The sequence below is a fragment of the Hordeum vulgare genome, chromosome 2H (genome assembly GCF_904849725.1).
Source record: "Hordeum vulgare subsp. vulgare chromosome 2H, MorexV3_pseudomolecules_assembly, whole genome shotgun sequence".
Taxonomy (NCBI): Eukaryota; Viridiplantae; Streptophyta; class Magnoliopsida; order Poales; family Poaceae; genus Hordeum; species Hordeum vulgare.
Window position 1 is genome coordinate 577,504,130 of NC_058519.1, and position 20,937 is coordinate 577,525,066.

At 45.2% G+C, this 20,937-nt stretch overlaps 44 non-coding genes and 3 pseudogenes across 44 annotated transcripts; all 47 read left to right on the forward strand.

The window, feature by feature from the left end:
• The first annotated feature begins 6,055 nt into the window (after window positions 1-6,055).
• On the forward strand, window positions 6,056-6,148 carry LOC123433577 (annotated as a pseudogene).
• Window positions 6,149-6,336: 188 nt separating this feature from the next.
• LOC123431764 lies at window positions 6,337-6,454 on the forward strand. Its single transcript, XR_006623350.1, has one exon. It is a non-coding gene; the product is annotated as a 5S ribosomal RNA (ribosomal RNA).
• Window positions 6,455-6,633: 179 nt separating this feature from the next.
• LOC123437422 lies at window positions 6,634-6,752 on the forward strand. The gene has a single exon (XR_006628603.1). It is a non-coding gene; the product is annotated as a 5S ribosomal RNA (ribosomal RNA).
• Window positions 6,753-6,931: 179 nt separating this feature from the next.
• On the forward strand, window positions 6,932-7,050 carry LOC123437388. The gene has a single exon (XR_006628571.1). It is a non-coding gene; the product is annotated as a 5S ribosomal RNA (ribosomal RNA).
• A 191-nt stretch (window positions 7,051-7,241) lies between these two features.
• On the forward strand, window positions 7,242-7,360 carry LOC123436923. Its single transcript, XR_006628130.1, has one exon. It is a non-coding gene; the product is annotated as a 5S ribosomal RNA (ribosomal RNA).
• A 182-nt stretch (window positions 7,361-7,542) lies between these two features.
• LOC123436606 lies at window positions 7,543-7,661 on the forward strand. Its single transcript, XR_006627822.1, has one exon. It is a non-coding gene; the product is annotated as a 5S ribosomal RNA (ribosomal RNA).
• Window positions 7,662-7,867: 206 nt separating this feature from the next.
• LOC123435827 lies at window positions 7,868-7,986 on the forward strand. Its single transcript, XR_006627073.1, has one exon. It is a non-coding gene; the product is annotated as a 5S ribosomal RNA (ribosomal RNA).
• Window positions 7,987-8,168: 182 nt separating this feature from the next.
• LOC123438168 lies at window positions 8,169-8,287 on the forward strand. Its single transcript, XR_006629327.1, has one exon. It is a non-coding gene; the product is annotated as a 5S ribosomal RNA (ribosomal RNA).
• A 188-nt stretch (window positions 8,288-8,475) lies between these two features.
• On the forward strand, window positions 8,476-8,594 carry LOC123437495. The gene has a single exon (XR_006628672.1). It is a non-coding gene; the product is annotated as a 5S ribosomal RNA (ribosomal RNA).
• Window positions 8,595-8,770: 176 nt separating this feature from the next.
• Window positions 8,771-8,889, forward strand: LOC123437431. The gene has a single exon (XR_006628611.1). It is a non-coding gene; the product is annotated as a 5S ribosomal RNA (ribosomal RNA).
• A 188-nt stretch (window positions 8,890-9,077) lies between these two features.
• On the forward strand, window positions 9,078-9,196 carry LOC123437207. Its single transcript, XR_006628400.1, has one exon. It is a non-coding gene; the product is annotated as a 5S ribosomal RNA (ribosomal RNA).
• A 182-nt stretch (window positions 9,197-9,378) lies between these two features.
• On the forward strand, window positions 9,379-9,497 carry LOC123438087. Its single transcript, XR_006629248.1, has one exon. It is a non-coding gene; the product is annotated as a 5S ribosomal RNA (ribosomal RNA).
• Window positions 9,498-9,700: 203 nt separating this feature from the next.
• On the forward strand, window positions 9,701-9,819 carry LOC123434922. Its single transcript, XR_006626189.1, has one exon. It is a non-coding gene; the product is annotated as a 5S ribosomal RNA (ribosomal RNA).
• A 203-nt stretch (window positions 9,820-10,022) lies between these two features.
• On the forward strand, window positions 10,023-10,141 carry LOC123431729. The gene has a single exon (XR_006623318.1). It is a non-coding gene; the product is annotated as a 5S ribosomal RNA (ribosomal RNA).
• A 179-nt stretch (window positions 10,142-10,320) lies between these two features.
• On the forward strand, window positions 10,321-10,439 carry LOC123436269. The gene has a single exon (XR_006627500.1). It is a non-coding gene; the product is annotated as a 5S ribosomal RNA (ribosomal RNA).
• A 196-nt stretch (window positions 10,440-10,635) lies between these two features.
• Window positions 10,636-10,754, forward strand: LOC123435322. Its single transcript, XR_006626577.1, has one exon. It is a non-coding gene; the product is annotated as a 5S ribosomal RNA (ribosomal RNA).
• Window positions 10,755-10,933: 179 nt separating this feature from the next.
• LOC123437152 lies at window positions 10,934-11,052 on the forward strand. Its single transcript, XR_006628348.1, has one exon. It is a non-coding gene; the product is annotated as a 5S ribosomal RNA (ribosomal RNA).
• A 179-nt stretch (window positions 11,053-11,231) lies between these two features.
• Window positions 11,232-11,350, forward strand: LOC123435828. The gene has a single exon (XR_006627074.1). It is a non-coding gene; the product is annotated as a 5S ribosomal RNA (ribosomal RNA).
• A 182-nt stretch (window positions 11,351-11,532) lies between these two features.
• LOC123434688 lies at window positions 11,533-11,651 on the forward strand. Its single transcript, XR_006625965.1, has one exon. It is a non-coding gene; the product is annotated as a 5S ribosomal RNA (ribosomal RNA).
• Window positions 11,652-11,830: 179 nt separating this feature from the next.
• LOC123434689 lies at window positions 11,831-11,949 on the forward strand. The gene has a single exon (XR_006625966.1). It is a non-coding gene; the product is annotated as a 5S ribosomal RNA (ribosomal RNA).
• A 179-nt stretch (window positions 11,950-12,128) lies between these two features.
• Window positions 12,129-12,247, forward strand: LOC123438314. Its single transcript, XR_006629464.1, has one exon. It is a non-coding gene; the product is annotated as a 5S ribosomal RNA (ribosomal RNA).
• A 178-nt stretch (window positions 12,248-12,425) lies between these two features.
• LOC123434690 lies at window positions 12,426-12,544 on the forward strand. Its single transcript, XR_006625967.1, has one exon. It is a non-coding gene; the product is annotated as a 5S ribosomal RNA (ribosomal RNA).
• Window positions 12,545-12,720: 176 nt separating this feature from the next.
• LOC123435117 lies at window positions 12,721-12,839 on the forward strand. Its single transcript, XR_006626378.1, has one exon. It is a non-coding gene; the product is annotated as a 5S ribosomal RNA (ribosomal RNA).
• Window positions 12,840-13,024: 185 nt separating this feature from the next.
• On the forward strand, window positions 13,025-13,166 carry LOC123433359 (annotated as a pseudogene).
• A 182-nt stretch (window positions 13,167-13,348) lies between these two features.
• LOC123435071 lies at window positions 13,349-13,467 on the forward strand. Its single transcript, XR_006626333.1, has one exon. It is a non-coding gene; the product is annotated as a 5S ribosomal RNA (ribosomal RNA).
• Window positions 13,468-13,691: 224 nt separating this feature from the next.
• On the forward strand, window positions 13,692-13,809 carry LOC123433067. The gene has a single exon (XR_006624623.1). It is a non-coding gene; the product is annotated as a 5S ribosomal RNA (ribosomal RNA).
• A 179-nt stretch (window positions 13,810-13,988) lies between these two features.
• Window positions 13,989-14,107, forward strand: LOC123435829. Its single transcript, XR_006627075.1, has one exon. It is a non-coding gene; the product is annotated as a 5S ribosomal RNA (ribosomal RNA).
• Window positions 14,108-14,295: 188 nt separating this feature from the next.
• Window positions 14,296-14,414, forward strand: LOC123438162. The gene has a single exon (XR_006629322.1). It is a non-coding gene; the product is annotated as a 5S ribosomal RNA (ribosomal RNA).
• Window positions 14,415-14,608: 194 nt separating this feature from the next.
• Window positions 14,609-14,727, forward strand: LOC123434691. The gene has a single exon (XR_006625968.1). It is a non-coding gene; the product is annotated as a 5S ribosomal RNA (ribosomal RNA).
• Window positions 14,728-14,909: 182 nt separating this feature from the next.
• LOC123431915 lies at window positions 14,910-15,028 on the forward strand. Its single transcript, XR_006623520.1, has one exon. It is a non-coding gene; the product is annotated as a 5S ribosomal RNA (ribosomal RNA).
• A 188-nt stretch (window positions 15,029-15,216) lies between these two features.
• LOC123436607 lies at window positions 15,217-15,335 on the forward strand. The gene has a single exon (XR_006627823.1). It is a non-coding gene; the product is annotated as a 5S ribosomal RNA (ribosomal RNA).
• A 185-nt stretch (window positions 15,336-15,520) lies between these two features.
• Window positions 15,521-15,639, forward strand: LOC123436382. Its single transcript, XR_006627609.1, has one exon. It is a non-coding gene; the product is annotated as a 5S ribosomal RNA (ribosomal RNA).
• A 182-nt stretch (window positions 15,640-15,821) lies between these two features.
• On the forward strand, window positions 15,822-15,940 carry LOC123435418. Its single transcript, XR_006626670.1, has one exon. It is a non-coding gene; the product is annotated as a 5S ribosomal RNA (ribosomal RNA).
• A 182-nt stretch (window positions 15,941-16,122) lies between these two features.
• Window positions 16,123-16,241, forward strand: LOC123434692. Its single transcript, XR_006625969.1, has one exon. It is a non-coding gene; the product is annotated as a 5S ribosomal RNA (ribosomal RNA).
• A 194-nt stretch (window positions 16,242-16,435) lies between these two features.
• On the forward strand, window positions 16,436-16,554 carry LOC123436997. The gene has a single exon (XR_006628202.1). It is a non-coding gene; the product is annotated as a 5S ribosomal RNA (ribosomal RNA).
• Window positions 16,555-16,742: 188 nt separating this feature from the next.
• On the forward strand, window positions 16,743-16,861 carry LOC123431798. The gene has a single exon (XR_006623382.1). It is a non-coding gene; the product is annotated as a 5S ribosomal RNA (ribosomal RNA).
• A 188-nt stretch (window positions 16,862-17,049) lies between these two features.
• On the forward strand, window positions 17,050-17,168 carry LOC123438315. The gene has a single exon (XR_006629465.1). It is a non-coding gene; the product is annotated as a 5S ribosomal RNA (ribosomal RNA).
• A 203-nt stretch (window positions 17,169-17,371) lies between these two features.
• On the forward strand, window positions 17,372-17,490 carry LOC123438111. Its single transcript, XR_006629271.1, has one exon. It is a non-coding gene; the product is annotated as a 5S ribosomal RNA (ribosomal RNA).
• Window positions 17,491-17,904: 414 nt separating this feature from the next.
• LOC123435830 lies at window positions 17,905-18,023 on the forward strand. The gene has a single exon (XR_006627076.1). It is a non-coding gene; the product is annotated as a 5S ribosomal RNA (ribosomal RNA).
• Window positions 18,024-18,232: 209 nt separating this feature from the next.
• Window positions 18,233-18,374, forward strand: LOC123433256 (annotated as a pseudogene).
• Window positions 18,375-18,556: 182 nt separating this feature from the next.
• Window positions 18,557-18,675, forward strand: LOC123435072. Its single transcript, XR_006626334.1, has one exon. It is a non-coding gene; the product is annotated as a 5S ribosomal RNA (ribosomal RNA).
• Window positions 18,676-18,905: 230 nt separating this feature from the next.
• LOC123433036 lies at window positions 18,906-19,023 on the forward strand. The gene has a single exon (XR_006624595.1). It is a non-coding gene; the product is annotated as a 5S ribosomal RNA (ribosomal RNA).
• Window positions 19,024-19,199: 176 nt separating this feature from the next.
• LOC123437775 lies at window positions 19,200-19,318 on the forward strand. Its single transcript, XR_006628945.1, has one exon. It is a non-coding gene; the product is annotated as a 5S ribosomal RNA (ribosomal RNA).
• A 179-nt stretch (window positions 19,319-19,497) lies between these two features.
• LOC123438163 lies at window positions 19,498-19,616 on the forward strand. Its single transcript, XR_006629323.1, has one exon. It is a non-coding gene; the product is annotated as a 5S ribosomal RNA (ribosomal RNA).
• A 179-nt stretch (window positions 19,617-19,795) lies between these two features.
• On the forward strand, window positions 19,796-19,914 carry LOC123435831. Its single transcript, XR_006627077.1, has one exon. It is a non-coding gene; the product is annotated as a 5S ribosomal RNA (ribosomal RNA).
• Window positions 19,915-20,111: 197 nt separating this feature from the next.
• On the forward strand, window positions 20,112-20,230 carry LOC123437650. The gene has a single exon (XR_006628825.1). It is a non-coding gene; the product is annotated as a 5S ribosomal RNA (ribosomal RNA).
• Window positions 20,231-20,650: 420 nt separating this feature from the next.
• Window positions 20,651-20,769, forward strand: LOC123435370. Its single transcript, XR_006626624.1, has one exon. It is a non-coding gene; the product is annotated as a 5S ribosomal RNA (ribosomal RNA).
• Window positions 20,770-20,937: the final 168 nt, after the last annotated feature.

A 20,937-nucleotide genomic window follows, 5' to 3' on the forward strand; every position in this document is an offset into this window, starting at 1 on the left:
ACAACCTTGTATGCTTTACAGAAATTCTACATTACTTCTGATCCACAATATGTCAACCACATATACCTATCAGAAATTCTATAGTGCTCCCACTCACTTCTTTGGAAATACAAGTTTCTCATAAACCTTGTACAAACCCAAAATCTTTGATCATCTCATCAAAGTGTATATTCCAACTCCGAGATGCTTGCACCAGTCCATTGAAGGATTACTGGAGCTTGCATACTTGCTAGTATCTTTAGGATCGACAAAACCTTCTGGTTGTATCACATACAATGTTTGCTCAAGGAAACCGTCGAGAAAACAATGTTTTGACATCCTACGTGCAATATTTCATAAATAATGCATCAACAACTAACATAATTCTAACAGACTTTTAGCATCGCTACGAGTGAGAAAGTCTCATCATAGTCAACTGTTTGATCTTATCGAAAACATCTTTGCGACAAGTCGAGCTTTTCTTAATAGTGACTTATCACCATCATCGTCTGTCTTCTTTTAAAGATCCATCTTTACTCAATAGTCTTATGACCATCAAGTAGTTCTTTTAAAGTCTACACTTTGTTTTCATACATGGATCCTCTCTCGGATTTCATGGCTTCCAGCCATTTGTCGGAATCTCGGCCCACCATCGCTTTCTCCATAACTCGTAGGTTCACTGTTGCTCAACAACATGACCTCCAAGACAGGGTTACCGTACTACTCTGCAGCAGTACGCGACCTTGTCGACCTACGAGGTTTATAGTGACTTGATTCGAAGCTCAATGATCACCATCATCAGCTTCCACTTCAATTGGTGTAGGCGCCACAGGAACAACTTCCTGCGCCCTGCTACACACTGGTTGAAGTGATGGTTCAATAACCTCATCAAGTTCTACTACCCTCCCACTCAATTCTTTCGAGAGAAACCTTTCCTCGAGAAAGGATCCGTTTCTAGAAACAAACACTTTGCTTTTGGATCTGAGATAGGAGATGTATCCAACTGTTTTGGATATCCTATGAAGATGCATTTGTCCGCTTTGGGTTCGAGCTTATCATACTGAAACTTTTTCACATAAGTGTCGAAGCCCCTAACTTTCAAGAAACGACAGTTTAGATTTCTCTAAACCTCAGTCTATACTGTGTCATCTCAACGGAAATACGAGGTGCCCTATTTAAAGTGAGTGTGGTTGTCTCTAATGCATAACCCATAAACGATAGTGGTAATTCGATAAAAGATATCATAGTATGCACCATATCAAATAGTGTGTGGCTATGACGTTCAGACACATCATCACACTATGATGTTCCAGGTGGCATGAACCGCGAAACAATTTCCACATTGTCTTAACTGTGTACCAAAACTCGTAACTCAGATATTCATTTCTTATGATCATATCGTAGACAGTTTGTCCTCTTGTTACGACGATCTTCACTCTGAAACGGATTTGAACTTTTCAACATTTCAGACTTGTGATTCATTAAGTAAATATTCCTGTATCTACTCAAATCATCAGTGAAGTAAGAACATAATGATATCTACTGCGTGCCTCAGTACCTATTGGACTGCATACATCAAAATGTATCACTTCCAACAAGTTACTATCTTATTTCATCTCAATGAAAACAAGGCCTTGCTCATGTGGTATGATTTGCATGTCACTAGTGATTCGAAATCAGGTGAGTACAAAGATCCATCAGCATGGAGCCTCTTCATGCAATTTATACTAACATGACTCAAGCGGCAGTGCCACAAGTAAGTGGTACTATCATCATTAACTCGTATCTTTTGGCACTAATATTATGAACATGTGTAATACTACGATCGAGATTCAATAAACCATTGAAGGTGAATATTCAAGAAAATAGAGTAACCATTATTCTCTTTAAATGAATAATCGTATTGCAACAAAACACGATCCAATCATGTTCATGCTTAACGCAAGCACCAAATAACAATTAGTTAGGTTTAACACCAATCCCGATGGTAGAGCGGGCGCGCGACGTTTGATCATATCAACCTTGGAAACACTTCCAACACGTATCGTCACCTCGCCTTTAGCTAGTCTCCGTTTATGCCGTAGCTTTCATTTCGTGTTACTAATCACTTAGCAACCGAACCGGTATCCAATACCCTCATGCTACTAGGAGTACTAGTAAAGTACACATCAACATCATGTATATCAACTACACTTCTTTCGACTTTTGCCAGCCTTCTTTATCTACCAAGTATCTAGAGTTGCTCCGCCTCAGTGACTGTTCCCCTCATTATAGAAGCACTTAGTCTCGGGTTTGGGTTTAATCTTGGGTCTCTTCATTAGTGCAGCAACTGTTTTGCCGTTTCACGAAGTATCCCTTCTAGCCCTTGCCTTTGTTGAAACTTAGTGGTTTTACAAACCATCAACTATTGACGCTCCTTCTTGATTTCTACTTTCGCAGTGTCAAACATCACGAATCGCTCAAGGATCATTGTATCTATCCTTGATATGTTATAGTTCATCACGAAGCTCTCACAGCTTGGTGGCAGTGACTTTTGGAGAACCATCACTATGTCATCTGGAAGATTAACTCCCACTTGATTCAAGTGTTTGTCGTACTCAGACAATCTGAGCACACGCTCAACGATTGAGCTTTTCTCACTTACTTTGTGGACAAAGAATCTTGTTGGAGGTCTCGTACCTCTTAACAAGGGCACAAGCATGAAATCATAATTTCATCTCTTTAGAACATCACTTATGTTCCGTGACGTTTCAAAAGGTCTTCGGCGCCTTGCTTCTGAGCCATTAAGTATTTTGCACTGAACTATCATGTAGTCATCAGAAACGTGTATGTCGGATGTTCACAGCATCCACAGACGACGCTCGAGGTGCAGCACACCAAGTGGTGCATTAAGGACATAAGCCTTCTGCGCAGCAACGAGGACAATCCTCTGCAAAGTTTGCTACTATCAACTTTCAACTAAATTTTCTCTAGGAACATATAAAAACAGTAGAGCTATAGCGCAAGCTACATCGTAATTCGCAAAGACCATTAGACTATGTTCATGACAATTAGTTCAATTAATCATATTACTTAAGAACTCCCACTCAAAAAGTACATCTCTCTAGTCATTTGAGTGGTACATGATCCAAATCCACTATCTCAAGTCCGATCATCACGTGAGTCGAGAATAGTTTCAGTGGTAAGCATCTCTATGCTAATCATATCAACTATACGATTCATGCTCGACCTTTCGGTCTCATGTGTTCCGAGGCCATGTCTGCACATGCTAGGCTCGTCAAGCTTAACCCGAGTGTTCTGCGTGTGCAACTGTTTTGCACCCGTTGTATGTGAACGTTGAGTCTATCACACCCGATCATCACGTGGTGTCTCGAAACGAAGAACTGTCGCAACGGTGCACAGTCGGGGAGAACACAATTTCATCTTGAAATTTTAGTGAGAGATCACCTCATAATGCTACCGTCGTTCTAAGCAAAATAAGGTGCATAAAAGGATTAACATCACATGCAATTCATAAGTGACATGATATGGCCATCATCACGTGCTTCTTGATCTCCATCACCAAAGCACCGGCACGATCTTCTTGTCACCGGCGCCACACCATGATCATCCATCAACGTGTTGCCATCGGGGTTGTCGTGCTACTTATGCTATTACTACTAAAGCTACATCCTAGCAAAATAGTAAACGCATCTGCAAGCACAAACGTTAGTATAAAGACAACCCTATGGCTCCTGCCGGTTGCCGTACCATCGACGTGCAAGTCGATATTTCTATTACAACATGATCATCTCATACATCCAATATATCACATCACATCGTTGGCCATATCACATCACAATCATACCCTGCAAAAACAAGTTAGACGTCCTCTAATTTTGTTGTTGCATGTTTTACGTGGTGACCGAGGGTATCTAGTAGGATCGCATCTTACTTACGCAAACACCACAACGGAGATATATGAGTTGCTATTTAACCTCATCCAAGGACCTCCTCGGTCAAATCCGATTCAACTAAAGTTGGAGAAACAGTCACTTGCCAGTCATCTTTGAGCAAAGGGGGTTACTCGTAACGATGAAACCAGTCTCTCGTAAGCGTACGAGTAATGTCGGTCCAAGCCGCTTCAATCCAACAATACCGCGGAATCAAGAAAAGACTAAGAAGGGCAGCAAAACGCACATCACCGCCCACAAAAACTTTTGTGTTCTACTCGAGAAGACATCTACGCATGAACCTAGCTCATGATGCCACTGTTGGGGAACGTCGCAAGGGAAACAAAAATTTTCCTACGCGCACGAAGACCTATCATGGTGATGTCCATCTACGAGAGGGGATGAGTGATCTACGTACCCTTGTAGATCGTACAGCAGAAGCGATTAGAGATCGCGGTTGATGTAGTGGAACGTCCTCACGTCCCTCGATCCGCCCCGCGAACAATCCCGCGATCAGTCCCACGATCTAGTACCGAACGGACGGCACCTCCGCGTTCAGCACACGTACAGCTCGACGATGATCTCGGCCTTCTTGATCCAGCAAGAGAGACGGAGAGGTAGAAGAGTTCTCCGGCAGCGTGACGACGCTCCGGAGGTTGGTGATGATCTCGTCTCAGCAGGGCTCCGTCCGAGCTCCGCAGAAACGCGATCTAGAGGGAAAACTATGGAGGTATGTGGTCGGGCAGCCGTGAGAAAAGTCGTCTCAAATCAGCCCTAAAACCTCCGTATATATAGGTGGGAGGGAGGGGAGGAGGCAGCCTCAAAACCTAAAGGTTTGGCCGAAATTGGAGGTGGAGGAGTCCTACTCCAATCCTACTTGGAGTAGGATTCCACCTTCCCACTTGGAAACTCTTTCCACCTTGTGTTTTTTCCTTCTCAAACCTTATGGGCCTTAGTGGGAACTTATTCCAGCCCACTAGGGGCTGGTTTATCTCTTCCCATAGCCCATGAGACCCCTTGGGGCGTGACACCCCTCCCGATGGTCCCCGGCACCCCTCCCGGCACTCCCGGTACACTACCGATGAGCCCGAAACTTTTCCGGTAATGCACGAAAACCTTCCGGTAACCAAATGAGGTCATCCTATATATCAATCTTCGTTTCCGGACCATTCCGGAAACCCTCGTGACGTCCGTGATCTCATCCGGGACTCCGAACAACATTCGGTAACCAACCATATAACTCAAATACGCATAAAACAACGTCGAACCTTAAGTGTGCAGACCCTGCGGGTTCGAGAACTATGTAGACATGACCCGAGTGACTCCTCGGTCAATATCCAATAACGGGACCTGGATGCCCATATTGGATCCTACATATTCTACGAAGATCTTATCGTTTGAACCTCAGTGCCAAGGATTCATATAATCCCGTATGTCATTCCCTTTGTCCTTCGGTATGTTACTTGCCCGAGATTCGATCGTCAGTATCCGCATACCTATTTCAATCTCGTTTACTAGCAAGTCTCTTTACTCGTTCCGTAATACAAGATCCCGCAACTTACACTAAGTTACATTGCTTGCAAGGCTTGTGTGTGATGTTGTATTACCGAGTGGGCCCCGAGATACCTCTCCGTTCACACGGAGTGACAAATCCCAGTCTTGATCCATACTAACTCAACTAACACCTTCGGAGATACCTGTAGAGCATCTTTATAGTCACCCAGTTACGTTGCGACGTTTGATACACACAAAGCATTCCTCCGGTGTCAGTGAGTTATATGATCTCATGGTCATAGGAATAAATACTTGACACGCAGAAAACAGTAGCAACAAAATGACACGATCAACATGCTACGTCTATTAGTTTGGGTCTAGTCCATCACATGATTCTCCTAATGATGTGATCCCGTTATCAAGTGACAACACTTGCCTATGGCCAGGAAACCTTGACCATCTTTTGAACAACGAGCTAGTCAACTAGAGGCTTACTAAGGACAGTGTTTTGTCTATGTGTCCACACAAGTATTGTGTTTCCAATCAATACAATTATAGCATGGATAATAAACGATTATCATGAACTAAGAAATATAATAATAACTAATTTATTATTGCCTCTAGGGCATATTTCCAACAAGTTGCATGTCGGACGCGATCATACCAGCACTAAAGCACCGGATCCCATCAGAACTCCGAAGTTAAGCGTGCTTGGGCGAGAGTAGTACTAGGTGTTGCATTCCCCTTTTTAAATATATTTTTGCGCCACGTGACAAGGATGACGCGGGACCGTGATCTATATGACCTCATTTTCTTATTTTTGACGATTACTGTGTGACTTTTCCCACCGCGCTTGACACCCAACGACTAGTAGTAGTAGTAGTAGTAGTAGTAGGGGCAAGCATAAGGAACAAATAGATAGTTGCATGTCGGATGCGATCATACCAGCACTAAAGCACCGGATCCCATCAGAATCCGAAGTTAAGCGTGCTTGGGCGAGAGTAGTACTAGGATGGGTGACCTCCTGGGAAGTCCTCGTGTTGCATTCCCCTTTTTAAATATATTTTTGCGCCACGTGACAAGGATGACGCGGGAGCGTGATCTATATGACCTCATTTTCTTATTTTTGACGATTACTGTGTGACTTTTCCCACCGCGCTTGACACCCAACGACTAGTAGTAGTAGTAGTAGGGGCAAGCATAAGGAACAAATAGATAGTTGCATGTCGGATGCGATCATACCAACACTAAAGCACCGGATCCCATCAGAACTCCGAAGTTAAGCGTGCTTGGGCGAGAGTAGTACTAGGATGGGTGACCTCCTGGGAAGTCCTCGTGTTGCATTCCCCCTTTTAAATATATTTTTGCGCCACGTGACAAGGATGACGCGGGAGCGTGATCTATATGACCTCATTTTCTTATTTTTGACGATTACTGTGTGACTTTTCCCACCGCGCTTGACACCCAACGACTAGTAGTAGTAGTAGTAGGGGCAAGCATAAGGAACAAATAGATAGTTGCATGTCGGATGCGATCATACCAGCACTAAAGCACCGGATCCCATCAGAACTCCAAAGTTAAGCGTGCTTGGGCGAGAGTAGTACTAGGATGGGTGACCTCCTGGGAAGTCCTTGTGTTGCATTCCCCTTTTTAAATATATTTTTGCGCCACGTGACAAGGATGACGCGGGACCGTGATCTATATGACCTCATTTTCTTATTTTTGACGATTACTGTGTGACTTTTCCCACCGCGCTTGACACCCAACGACTAGTAGTAGTAGTAGTAGTAGTAGTAGTAGGGGCAAGCATAAGGAACAAATAGATAGTTGCATGTCGGATGCGATCATACGAGCACTAAAGCACCGGATCCCATCAGAACTCCGAAGTTAAGCGTGCTTTGGCGAGAGTAGTACTAGGATGGGTGACCTCCTGGGAAGTCCTCGTGTTGCATTCCCTTTTTTAAATATATTTTTACGCCACGTGACAAGGATGACGCGGGAGCGTGATCTATATGACCTCATTTTCTTATTTTTGACGATTACTGTGTGACTTTTCCCACCGCGCTTGACACCCAACGACTAGTAGTAGTAGTAGTAGTAGGGGCATTCATAAGGAACAAATAGATAGTTTCATGTCGGATGCGATCATACCAGCACTAAAGCACCGGATCCCATCAGAACTTCGAAGTTAAGCGTGCTTGGGCGAGAGTAGTACTAGGATGGGTGACCTCCTGGGAAGTCCTCGTGTTGCATTCCCCTTTTTAAATATATTTTTGCGCCACGTGACAAGGATGACGCGGGACCGTGATCTATATGACCTCATTTTCTTATTTTTGACGATTACTGTGTGACTTTTTCCACCGCGCTTGACACCCAACGACTAGTAGTAGTAGTAGTAGTAGTAGTAGTATTAGTAGTAGTAGTAGGGGCAAGCATAAGGAACAAATAGATAGTTGCATGTCGGATGCGATCATACCAGCACTAAAGCACCGGATCCCATCAGAACTCTGAAGTTAAGCGTGCTTGGGCGAGAGTAGTACTAGGATGGGTGACCTCCTGGGAAGTCCTCGTGTTGCATTCCCCTTTTTAAATATATTTTTGCGCCACGTGACAAGGATGACGCGGGAGCGTGATCTATATGACCTCATTTTCTTATTTTTGACGATTACTGTGTGACTTTTCCCACCGCGCTTGACACCCAACGACTAGTAGTAGTAGTAGTAGTAGGGGCAAGCATAAGGAACAAATAGATAGTTGCATGTCGGATGCGATCATACCAGCACTAAAGCACCGGATCCCATCGGAACTCCGAAGTTAAGCGTGCTTGGGCGAGAGTACTACTAGGATGGGTGACCTCCTGGGAAGTCCTCGTGTTGCATTCCCCTTTTTAAATATATTTTTGCGCCACGTGACAAGGATGACGCGGGAGCGTGATCTATATGACCTCATTTTCTTATTTTTGACGATTACTGTGTGACTTTTCCCACCGCGCTTGATACCCAACGACTAGTAGTAGTAGTAGTAGTAGTAGTAGGGGCAAGCATAAGGAACAAATAGATAGTTGCATGTCGGATGCGATCATACCAGCACTAAAGCACCGGATCCCATCGGAACTCCGAAGTTAAGCGTGCTTGGGCGAGAGTAGTACTAGGATGGGTGACCTCCTGGGAAGTCCTCGTGTTGCAATCCCCTTTTTAAATATATTTTTGCGCCACGTGACAAGGATGACGCGGGAGCGTGATCTATATGACCTCATTTTCTTATTTTTGACGATTACTGTGTGACTTTTCCCACCGCGCTTGACACCCAACCACTAGTAGTAGTAGTAGGGGCAAGCATAAGGAACAAATAGATAGTTGCATGTTGGATGCGATCATACCAGCACTAAAGCACCGGTTCCCATCAGAACTCCGAAGTTAAGCGTGCTTGGGCGAGAGTAGTACTAGGATGGGTGACCTCCTGGGAAGTCCTCGTGTTGCATTCCCCTTTTTAAATATATTTTTGCGCCACGTGACAAGGATGACGCGGGAGCGTGATCTATATGACCTCATTTTCTTATTTTTGATGATTACTGTGTGACTTTTCCCACCGCGCTTGACACCCAACGACTAGTAGTAGTAGTAGTAGTAGTAGTAGGGGCAAGCATAAGGAACAAATAGATAGTTGCATGTCGGATGCGATCATACCAGCACTAAAGCACCGGATCCCATCAGAACTCCGAAGTTAAGCGTGCTTGGGCTAGAGTAGTACTAGGATGGGTGACCTCCTGGGAAGTCCTCGTGTTGCATTCCCCTTTTTAAATATATTTTTGCGCCACGTGACAAGGATGACGCGGGAGCGTGATCTATATGACCTCATTTTCTTATTTTTGACGATTACTGTGTGACTTTTCCCACCGCGCTTGACACCCAACGACTAGTAGTAGTAGTAGTGGTAGGGGCAAGCATAAGGAACAAATAGATAGTTGCATGTTGGATGCGATCATACCAGCACTAAAGCACCGGATCCCATCAGAACTCCGAAGTTAAGCTTGCTTGGGCGAGAGTAGTACTAGGATGGGTGACCTCCCGGGAAGTCCTCGTGTTGCATTCCCCTTTTTAAATATATTTTTGCGCCCCGTGACAAGGATGACGCGGGAGCGTGATCTATATGACCTCATTTTCTTATTTTTGACGATTACTGTGTGACTTTTCCCACCGCGCTTGACACCCAACGACTAGTAGTAGTAGTAGTAGTAGTAGTAGTACTAGTAGTAGTAGGGGCAAGCATAAGGATCAAATAGATAGTTGCATGTCGGATGCGATCATACCAGCACTAAAGCACCGGATCCCATTAGAACTCCGAAGTTAAGCGTGCTTGGGCGAGAGTAGTACTAGGATGGGTGACCTCCTGGGAAGACCTCGTGTTGCATTCCCCTTTTTAAATATATTTTTGCGCCACGTGACAAGGATGACGCGGGAGCGTGATCTATATGACCTCATTTTCTTATTTTTGACGATTACTGTGTGACTTTTCCCACCGCGCTTGACACCCAACGACTAGTAGAAGTAGTAGTAGTAGTAGTAGTAGTAGTAGTAGTAGGGGCAAGCATAAGGAACAAATAGATAGTTGCATGTCGGGTGCGATCATACCAGCACTAAAGCACCGGATCCCATCAGAACTCCGAAGTTAAGCGCGCTTGGGCGAGAGTAGTACTAGGATGGGTGACCTCCTAGGAAGTCCTCGTGTTGCATTCCCCTTTTTAAATATATTTTTGCGCCACGTGACAAGGATGACGCGGGACCGTGATCTATATGACCTCATTTTCTTATTTTTGACGATTACTGTGTGACTTTTTCCACCGCGCTTGACACCCAACGACTAGTAGTAGTAGTAGTAGGGGCAAGCATAAGGAACAAATAGATAGTTGCATGTCGAATGCGATCATACCAGCACTAAAGCACCGGATCCCATCAGAACTCCGAAGTTAAGCGTGCTTGGGCGAGAGTAGTACTAGGATGGGTGACCTCCTGGGAAGTCCTCGTGTTGCATTCCCTTTTTAAATATATTTTTGCGCCACGTGACAAGGATGACGCGGGAGCGTGATCTATATGACCCCATTTTCTTATTTTTGACGATTACTGTGTGACTTTTGCCACCGCGCTTGACACCCAACGACTAGTAGTAGTAGTAGTAGTAGTAGTAGTAGTAGTAGGGGCAAGCATAAGGAACAAATAGATAGTTGCATGTCGGATGCGATCATACCAGCACTAAAGCACCGGATCCCATCAGAACTCCGAAGTTAAGCGTGCTTGGGCAAGAGTAGTACTAGGATGGGTGACCTCTTGGGAAGTCCTTGTGTTGCATTCCCCTTTTTAAATATATTTTTGCGCCACGTGACAAGGATGACGCGGGACCGTGATCTATATGACCTTATTTTCTTATTTTTGACGATTATTGTGTGACTTTTCCCACCGCGCTTGACACCCAACGACTAGTAGTAGTAGTAGTAGGGGCAAGCATAAGGAACAAATAGATAGTTGCATGTCGGATGCGATCATACCAGCACTAAAGCACCGGATCCCATCAGAACTTCGAAGTTAAGCGTGCTTGGGCGAGAGTAGTACTAGGATGGGTGACCTCTTGGGAAGTCCTCGTGTTGCATTCCCCTTTTTAAATATATTTTTGCGCCACGTGACAAGGATGACGCGGGACCGTGATCTATATGACCTCATTTTCTTATTTTTGATGATTACTGTGTGACTTTTCCCACCGCGCTTGACACCCAACCACTAGTAGTAGTAGTAGTAGGGGCAAGCATAAGGAACAAATAGATAGTTGCATGTCGGATGCGATCATACCAGCACTAAAGCACCGGATCCCATCAGAACTCTGAAGTTAAGCGTGCTTGGGCGAGAGTAGTACTAGGATGGGTGACCTCCTGGGAAGTCCTCGTGTTGCATTCCCCTTTTTAAATATATTTTTGCGCCACGTGACAAGGATGACGCGGGACCGTGATCTATATGACCTCATTTTCTTATTTTTGACGATTACTGTGTGACTTTTCCCACCGCGCTTGACACCCAACGACTAGTAGTAGTAGTAGTAATAGGGGCAAGCATAAGGAACAAATAGATAGTTGCATGTCGGATGCGATCATACCAGCACTAAAGCACCGGATCCCATCAGAACTCCGAAGTTAAGCGTGCTTGGGCGAGAGTAGTACTAGGATGGGTGACCTCCTGGGAAGTCCTCGTGTTGCATTCCCCTTTTTAAATATATTTTTGCGCCACGTGACAAGGATGACGCGGGAGCGTGATCTATATGACCTCATTTTCTTATTTTTGACGATTAGTGTGTGACTTTTTCCACCGCGCTTGACACCCAACGACTAGTAGTAGTAGTAGTAGGGGCAAGCATAAGGAACAAATAGATAGTTGCATGTCGGATGCGATCATACCAGCACTAAAGCACCGGATCCCATCAGAACTCCGAAGTTAAGCGTGCTTGGGCGAGAGTAGTACTAGGATGGGTGACCTCCTGGGAAGTCCTCGTGTTGCATTCCCCTTTTTAAGTATATTTTTGCGCCACGTGACAAGGATGACGCGGGACCGTGATCTATATGACCTCATTTTCTTATTTTTGACGATTACTGTGTGACTTTTCCCACCGCGCTTGACACCCAACGACTAGTAGTAGTAGTAGTAGGGGCAGGCATAAGGAACAAATAGATAGTTGCATGTCGGATGCGATCATACCAGCACTAAAGCACCGGATCCCATCAGAACTACGAAGTTAAGCGTGCTTGGGCGAGAGTAGTACTAGGATGGGTGACCTCCTGGGAAGTCCTCGTGTTGCATTCCCCTTTTTAAATATATTTTTCGCCACGTGACAAGGATGACGCGGGAGCGTGATCTATATGACCTCATTTTCTTATTTTTGACGATTACTGTGTGACTTTTCCCACCGCGCTTGACACCCAACGACTAGTAGTAGTAGTAGTAGCGGCAAACATAAAGAACAAATAGATAGTTGCATGTCGGATGCGATCATACCAGCACTAAAGCACCGGATCCCATCAGAACTCCGAAGTTAAGCGTGCTTGGGCGAGAGTAGTACTAGGATGGGTGACCTCCTGGGAAGTCCTCGTGTTGCATTCCCCTTTTTAAATATATTTTTGCGCCCCGTGACAAGGATGACGCGGGACCGTGATCTATATGACCTCATTTTCTTATTTTTGACGATTACTGTGTGACTTTTCCCACCGCGCTTGACACCCAACAACTAGTAGTAGTAGTAGGGGCAAGCATAAGGAACAAATAGATAGTTGCATGTTGGATGCGATCATACCAGCACTAAAGCACCGGATCCCATCAGAACTCCGAAGTTAAGCGTGCTTGGGCGAGAATAGTACTAGGATGGGTGACCTCCTGGGAAGTCCTCGTGTTGCATTCCCCTTTTTAAATATATTTTTGCGCCACGTGACAAGGATGACGCGGGAGCGTGATCTATATGACCACATTTTCTTATTTTTGACGATTACTGTGTGACTTTTCCCACCGCGCTTGACACCCAACGACTAGTAGTAGTAGTAGTAGTAGTAGGGGCAAGCATAAGGAACAAATAGATAGTTGCATGTCGGATGCGATCATACCAGCACTAAAGCACCAGATCCCATCAGAACTCCGAAGTTAAGCGTGCTTGGGCGAGAGTAGTACTAGGATGGGTGAGAGAGTAGTACTAGGATGGGTGAACTCCTGGGAAGTCCTCGTGTTGCATTCCCCTTTTTAAATATATTTTTGCGCCACGTGACAAGGATGACGCGGGAGCGTGATCTATATGACCTCATTTTCTTATTTTTGACGTTTACTGTGTGACTTTTCCCGCCGCGCTTGACACCCAACGACTAGTAATAGTAGTAGTAGTAGGGGCAAGCATAACGAACAAATAGATAGTTGCATGTCGGATGCGATCATACCAGCACTAAAGCACCGGATCCCATCAGAACTCCGAAGTTAAGCGTGCTTGGGCGAGAGTAGTACTACGATGGGTGACCTCCTGGGAAGTCCTCGTGTTGCATTCCCCTTTTTAAATATATTTTTGCGCCACGTGACAAGGATGACGCGGGACCGTGATCTATATGACCTCATTTTCTTATTTTTGACGATTATTGTGTGACTTTTCCCACCGCGCTTGACACCCAACGACTACTAGTAGTAGTAGTAGTAGTAGTAGTAGTAGTAGTAGTAGTAGTAGTAGTAGTAGTAGTAGGGGCAAGCATAAGGAACAAATAGATAGTTGCATGTCGGATGCGATCAAACAGCACTAAAGCACCGGATCCCATCAGAACTCCGAAGTTAAGCGTGCTTGGGCGAGAGTAGTACTAGGATGGTTGACCTCCTGGGAAGTCCTCGTGTTGCATTCCCCTTTTTAAATATATTTTTGCGCCACATGACAAGGATGACGCGGGAGCGTGATCTATATGACCTCATTTTCTTATTTTTGACGATTACTGTGTGACTTTGCCCACCGCGCTTGACACCCAACGACTAGTAGTAGTAGTAGTAGGGGTAAGCATAAGGAACAAATAGATAGTTGCATGTTGGATGCGATCATACCAGCACTAAAGCACCGGATCCCATCAGAACTCTGAAGTTAAGCGTGCTTGGGCGAGAGTAGTACTAGGATGGGTGACCTCCTGGGAAGTCCTCGTGTTGCATTCCCCTTTTTAAATATATTTTTGCGCCACGTGACAAGGATGACGCGGGAGCGTGATCTATATGACCTCATTTTCTTATTTTTGACGATTACTGTGTGACTTTTCCCACCGCGCTTGACACCCAACGACTAGTAGTAGTAGTAGTAGTAGTAGTAGGGGCAAGCATAAGGAACAAATAGATAGTTGCATGTCAGATGCGATCATACCAGCACTAAAGCACCGGATCCCATCAGAACTCCGAAGTTAACCGTGCTTGGGCGAGAGTAGTACTAGGATGGGTGACCTCCTGGGAAGTCCTCGTGTTGCATTCCCCTTTTTAAATATATTTTTGCGCCACGTGACAAGGATGACGCGGGACCGTGATCTATATGACCTCATTTTCTTATTTTTGACGATTACTGTGTGACTTTTCCCACCGCGCTTGACACCCAACGACTAGTAGTAGTAGTAGTAGTAGTAGTAGTAGTAGGGGCAAGCATAAGGAACAAATAGATAGTTGCATGTCGGATGCGATCATACCAGCACTAAAGCACCGGATCCCATCAGAACTCCGAAGTTAAGCGTGCTTGGGCGAGAGTAGTACTAGGATGGGTGACCTCCTGGGAAGTCCTCGTGTTGCATTCCCCTTTTTAAATATATTTTTGCGCCACGTGACAAGGATGACGCGGGACCGTGATCTATATGACCTCATTTTTTTATTTTTGACGATTACTGTGTGACTTTTCCCACCGCGCTTGACACCCAACGACTAGTAGTAGTAGTAGTAGTAGGGGCAAGCATAAGGAACAAATAGATAGTTGCATGTCGGATGCGATCATACCAGCACTAAAGCACCATATCCCATCAGAACTTCGAAGTTAAGCGTGCTTGGGCGAGAGTAGTACTAGGATGGGTGACCTCCTGGGAAGTCCTCGTGTTGCATTCCCCTTTTTAAATATATTTTTTTGCCACGTGACAAGGATGACGCGGGAGCGTGATCTATATGACCTCATTTTCTTATTTTTGACGATTACTGTGTGACTTTTCCCACCGCGCTTGACACCCAACGACTAGTAGTAGTAGTAGTAGTAGTAGTAGGGGCAAGCATAAGGAACAAATAGATAGTTGCATGTCGGATGCGATCATACCAGCACTAAAGCACCGGATCCCATCAGAACTTCGAAGTTAAGCGTGCTTGGGCGAGAGTAGTACTAGGATGGGTGACCTCCTGGGAAGTCCTCGTGTTGCATTCCCCTTTTTAAATATATTTTTGCGCCACGTGACAAGGATGACGCGGGACCGTGATCTATATGACCTCATTTTCTTATTTTTGACGATTACTGTGTGACTTTTCCCACCGCGCTTGACACCCAACGACTAGTAGTAGTAGTAGTAGTAGTAGGGGCAAGCATAAGGAACAAATAGATACTTGCATGTCGGATGCGATCATACCAGCACTAAAGCACCGGATCCCATCAGAACTCCGAAGTTAACCGTGCTTGGGCGAGAGTAGTACTAGGATGGGTGACCTCCTGGGAAGTCCTCGTGTTGCATTCCCCTTTTTAAATATATTTTTGCGCCACGTGACAAGGATAACGCGAGAGCGTGATCTATATGACCTCATTTTTTTATTTTTGACGATTACTGTGTGACTTTTCCCACCGTGCTTGACACCCAACGACTAGTAGTAGTAGTAGTAGTAGGGGCAAGCATAAGGAACAAATAGATAGTTGCATGTCGGATGCGATCATACCAGCACTAAAGCACCGGATCCCATCAGAACTCCGAAGTTAAGCGTGCTTGGGCGAGAGTAGTACTAGGATGGGTGACCTCCTGGGAAGTCCTCGTGTTGCATTTCCCTTTTTAAATATATTTTTGCGCCACGTGACAAGGATGACGCGGGAGCGTGATCTATATGACCTCATTTTCTTATTTTTGACGATTACTGTGTGACTTTTCCCACCGCGCTTGACACCCAACGACTAGTAGTAGTAGTAGTAGTAGGGGCAAGCATAAGGAACAAATAGATAGTTCCATGTCGGATGCGATCATACCAGCACTAAAGCACCGGATCCCATCAGAACTCCGAAGTTAAGCGTGCTTGGGCGAGAGTAGTACTAGGATGGGTGACCTCCTGGGAAGTCCTCGTGTTGCATTCCCCTTTTTAAATATATTTTTGCGCCACGTGACAAGGATGACGCGGGAGCGTGATCTATATGACCTCATTTTCTTATTTTTGACGATTACTGTGTGACTTTTCCCACCGCGCTTGACACCCAACGACTAGTAGTAGTAGTAGTAGTAGTAGTAGTAGTAGGGGCAAGCATAAGGAACAAATAGATAGTTGCATGTCGGATGCGATCATACCAGAACTAAAGCACCGGATCCCATCAGAACTCCGAAGTTAAGCGTGCTTGGGCGAGAGTAGTACTAGGATGGGTGACCTCCTGGGAAGTCCTCGTGTTGCATTCCCCTTTTTAAATATATTTTTGCGCCACGTGACAAGGATGACGCGGGAGCGTGATCTATATGACCTCATTTTCTTATTTTTGACGATTACTGTGTGACTTTTTCCACCGCGCTTGACACCCAACGACTAGTAGTACTAGTAGTAGTAGTAGTAGGGGCAAGCATAAGGAACAAATAGATAGTTGCATGTCGGATGCGATCATACCAGCACTAAAGCACCGGATCCCATCAGAACTTCGAAGTTAAGCGTGCTTGGGCGAGAGTAGTACTAGGATGAGTGACCTCCTGGGAAGTCCTCGTGTTGCATTCCCCTTTTTAAATATATTTTTGCGCCACGTGACAAGGATGACGCGGGACCGTGATCTATATGACCTCATTTTCTTATTTTTGACGATTACTGTGTGACTTTTCCCACCGCGCTTGACACCCAACGACTAGTAGTAGTAGTAGTAGTAGTAGTAGGGGCAAGCATAAGGAACAAATAGATAGTTGCATGTCGGATGCGATCATACCAGCACTAAAGCACCGGATCCCATCAGAACTACGAAGTTAAGCGTGCTTGGGCGAGAGTAGTACTAGGATGGGTGACCTCCTGGGAAGTCCTCGTGTTGCATTCCCCTTTTTAAATATATTTTTGCGCCCCGTGACAAGGATGACGCGGGACCGTGATCTATATGACCTCATTTTCTTATTTTTGACGATTACTGTGTGACTTTTCCGACCGCGCTTGACACCCAACAACTAGTAGTAGTAGTAGTAGTAGTAGTAGTAGTAGTAGTAGTAGGGGCAAGCATAAGGAACAAATAGATAGTTGCATGTCGGATGCGATCATACCAGCACTAAAGCACCGGATCCCATCAGAACTCCGAAGTTAAGCGTGCTTGGGCGAGAGTAGTACTAGGATGGGTGACCTCCTGGGAAGTCCTCGTGTTCCATTCCCGTTTTTAAATATATTTTTGCGCCACGTGACAAGGATGACGCGGGAGCGTGATCTATATGACCACATTTTCTTATTTTTGACGATTACTGTGTGACTTTTCCCACCGCGCTTGACACCCAACGACTAGTAGTAGTAGTAGTAGTAGTAGTAGTAGTAGGGGCAAGCATAAGGAACAAATAGATAGTTGCAACCTCCTGGGAAGTCCTCGTGTTGCATTCCCCTTTTTAAATATATTTTTGCGCCCCGTGACAAGGATGACGCGGGACCGTGATCTATATGACCTCATTTTCTTATTTTTGACGATTACTGTGTGACTTTTCCCACCGCGCTTGACACCCAACAACTAGTAGTAGTAGTAGTAGTAGTAGTAGTAGTAGGGGCAAGCATAAGGAACAAATAGATAGTTGCATGTCGGATGCGATCATACCAGCACTAAAGCACCGGATCCCATCAGAACTCTGAAGTTAAGCGTGCTTGGGCGAGAGTAGTACTAGGATGGGTGACCTCCTGGGAAGTCCTCGTGTTGCATTCCTGTTTTTAAATATATTTTTGCGCCACGTGACAAGGATGACGCGGGAGCGTGATCTATATGACCACATTTTCTTATTTTTGACGATTACTGTGTGACTTTTCCCACCGCGCTTGACACCCAACGACTAGTAGTAGTAGTAGTAGTAGTAGTAGTAGTAGTAGTAGTAGTAGTAGGGGCAAGCATAAGGAACAAATAGATAGTTGCATGTCGGATGCGATCATACCAGCACTAAAGCACCAGATCCCATCAGAACTCCGAAGTTAAGCGTGCTTGGGCGAGAGTAGTACTAGGATGGGTGAGAGAGTAGTACTAGGATGGGTGACCTCCTAGGAAGTCCTCGTGTTGCATTCCCCTTTTTAACTATATTTTTGCGCCACGTGACAAGGATGACGCGGGAGCGTGATCTATATGACCTCATTTTCTTATTTTTGACGTTTACTGTGTGACTTTTCCCACCGCGCTTGACACCCAACGACTAGTAATAGTAGTAGTAGTAGGGGCAAGCATAAGGAACAAATAGATAGTTGCATGTCGGATGCGATCATACCAGCACTAAAGCACCGGATCCCATCAGAACTCCGAAGTTAAGCGTGCTTGGGCGAGAGTAGTACTACGATGGGTGACCTCCTGGGAAGTCCTCGTGTTGCATTCCCCTTTTTAAATATATTTTTGCGCCACGTGACAAGGATGACGCGGGACCGTGATCTATATGACCTCATTTTCTTATTTTTGACGATTATTGTGTGACTTTTCCCGCCGCGCTTGACACCCAACGACTAGTAGTAGTAGTAGTAGTAGTAGTAGTAGTAGTAGTAGTAGTAGTAGTAGTAGTAGTAGTAGTAGTAGGGGCAAGCATAAGGAACAAATAGATAGTTGCATGTCGGATGCGATCAAACAGCACTAAAGCACCGGATCCCATCAGAACTCCGAAGTTAAGCGTGCTTGGGCGAGAGTAGTAGTAGGATGGGTGACCTCCTGGGAAGTTCTCGTGTTGCATTCCCCTTTTTAAATATATTTTTGCGCCACATGACAAGGATGACGCGGGAGCGTGATCTATATGACCTCATTTTCTTATTTTTGACGATTACTGTGTGACTTTTCCCACCGCGCTTGACACCCAACGACTAGTAGTAGTAGTAGGGGTAAGCATAAGGAACAAATAGATAGTTGCATGTCGGATGCGATCATACCAGCACTAAAGCACCGGATCCCATCAGAACTCTGAAGTTAAGCGTGCTTGGGCGAGAGTAGTACTAGGATGGGTGGCCTCCTGGGAAGTCCTCGTGTTGCATTCCCCTTTTTAAATATATTTTTGCGCGACGTGACAAGGATGACGCGGGAGCGTGATCTATATGACCTCATTTTCTTATTTTTGACGATTACTGTGTGACTTTTCCCACCGCGCTTGACACCCAACGACTAGTAGTAGTAGTAGTAGGGGCAAGCATAAGGAACAAATAGATAGTTGCATGTCAGATGCGATCATACCAGCACTAAAGCACCGGATCCCATCAGAACTCCGAAGTTAACCGTGCTTGGGCGAGAGTAGTACTAGGATGGGTGACCTCCTGGGAAGTCCTCGTGTTGCATTCCCCTTTTTAAATATATTTTTGCGCCACGTGACAAGGATGACGCGGGAGCGTGATCTATATGACCTCATTTTCTTATTTTTGACGATTACTGTGTGACTTTTCCCACCGCGCTTGACACCCAACGACTAGTAGTAGTAGTAGTAGCGGCAAACATAAAGAACAAATAGATAGTTGCATGTCGGATGCGATCATACCAGCACTAAAGCACCGGATCCCATCAGAACTCTGAAGTTAAGCGTGCTTGGGCGAGAGTAGTACTAGGATGGGTGACCTCCTGGGAAGTCCTCGTGTTGCATTCCCCTTTTTAAATATATTTTTGCGCCCCGTGACAAGGATGACGCGGGACCGTGATCTATATGACCTCATTTTCTTATTTTTGACGATTACTGTGTGACTTTTCCCACCGCGCTTGACACCCAACAACTAGTAGTAGTAGTAGTAGTAGTAGTAGTAGTAGTAGGGGCAAGCATAAGGAACAAATAGATAGTTGCATGTCGGATGCGATCATACCAGCACTAAAGCACCGGATCCCATCAAAACTCCGAAGTTAAGCGTGCTTGGGCGAGAGTAGTACTAGGATGGGTGACCTCCTGGGAAGTCCTCGTGTTGCATTCCCGTTTTTAAATATATTTTTGCGCCACGTGACAAGGATGACGCGGGAGCGTGATCTATATGACCACATTTTCTTATTTTTGACGATTACTGTGTGACTTTTCCCACCGCGCTTGACACCCAACGACTAGTAGTAGTAGTAGTAGTAGTAGTAGTAGGGGCAAGCATAAGGAACAAATAGATAGTTGCAACCTCCTGGGAAGTCCTCGTGTTGCATTCCCCTTTTTAAATATATTTTTGCGCCCCGTGACAAGGATGACGCGGGACCGTGATCTATATGACCTCATTTTCTTATTTTTGACGATTACTGTGTGACTTTTCCCACCGCGCTTGACACCCAACAACTAGTAGTAGTAGTAGTAGTAGTAGTAGTAGTAGTAGTAGTAGGGGCAAGCATAAGGAACAAATAGATAGTTGCATGTCGGATGCGATCATACCAGCACTAAAGCACCGGATCCCATCAGAACTCCGAAGTTAAGCGTGCTTGGGCGAGAGTAGTACTAGGATGGGTGACCTCCTGGGAAGTCCTCGTGTTGCATTCGCGTTTTTAAATATATTTTTGCGCCACGTGACAAGGATGACGCGGGAGCGTGATCTATATGACCACATTTTCTTATTTTTGACGATTACTGTGTGACTTTTCCCACCGCGCTTGACACCCAACGACTAGTAGTAGTAGTAGTAGTAGTAGTAGTAGGGGCAAGCATAAG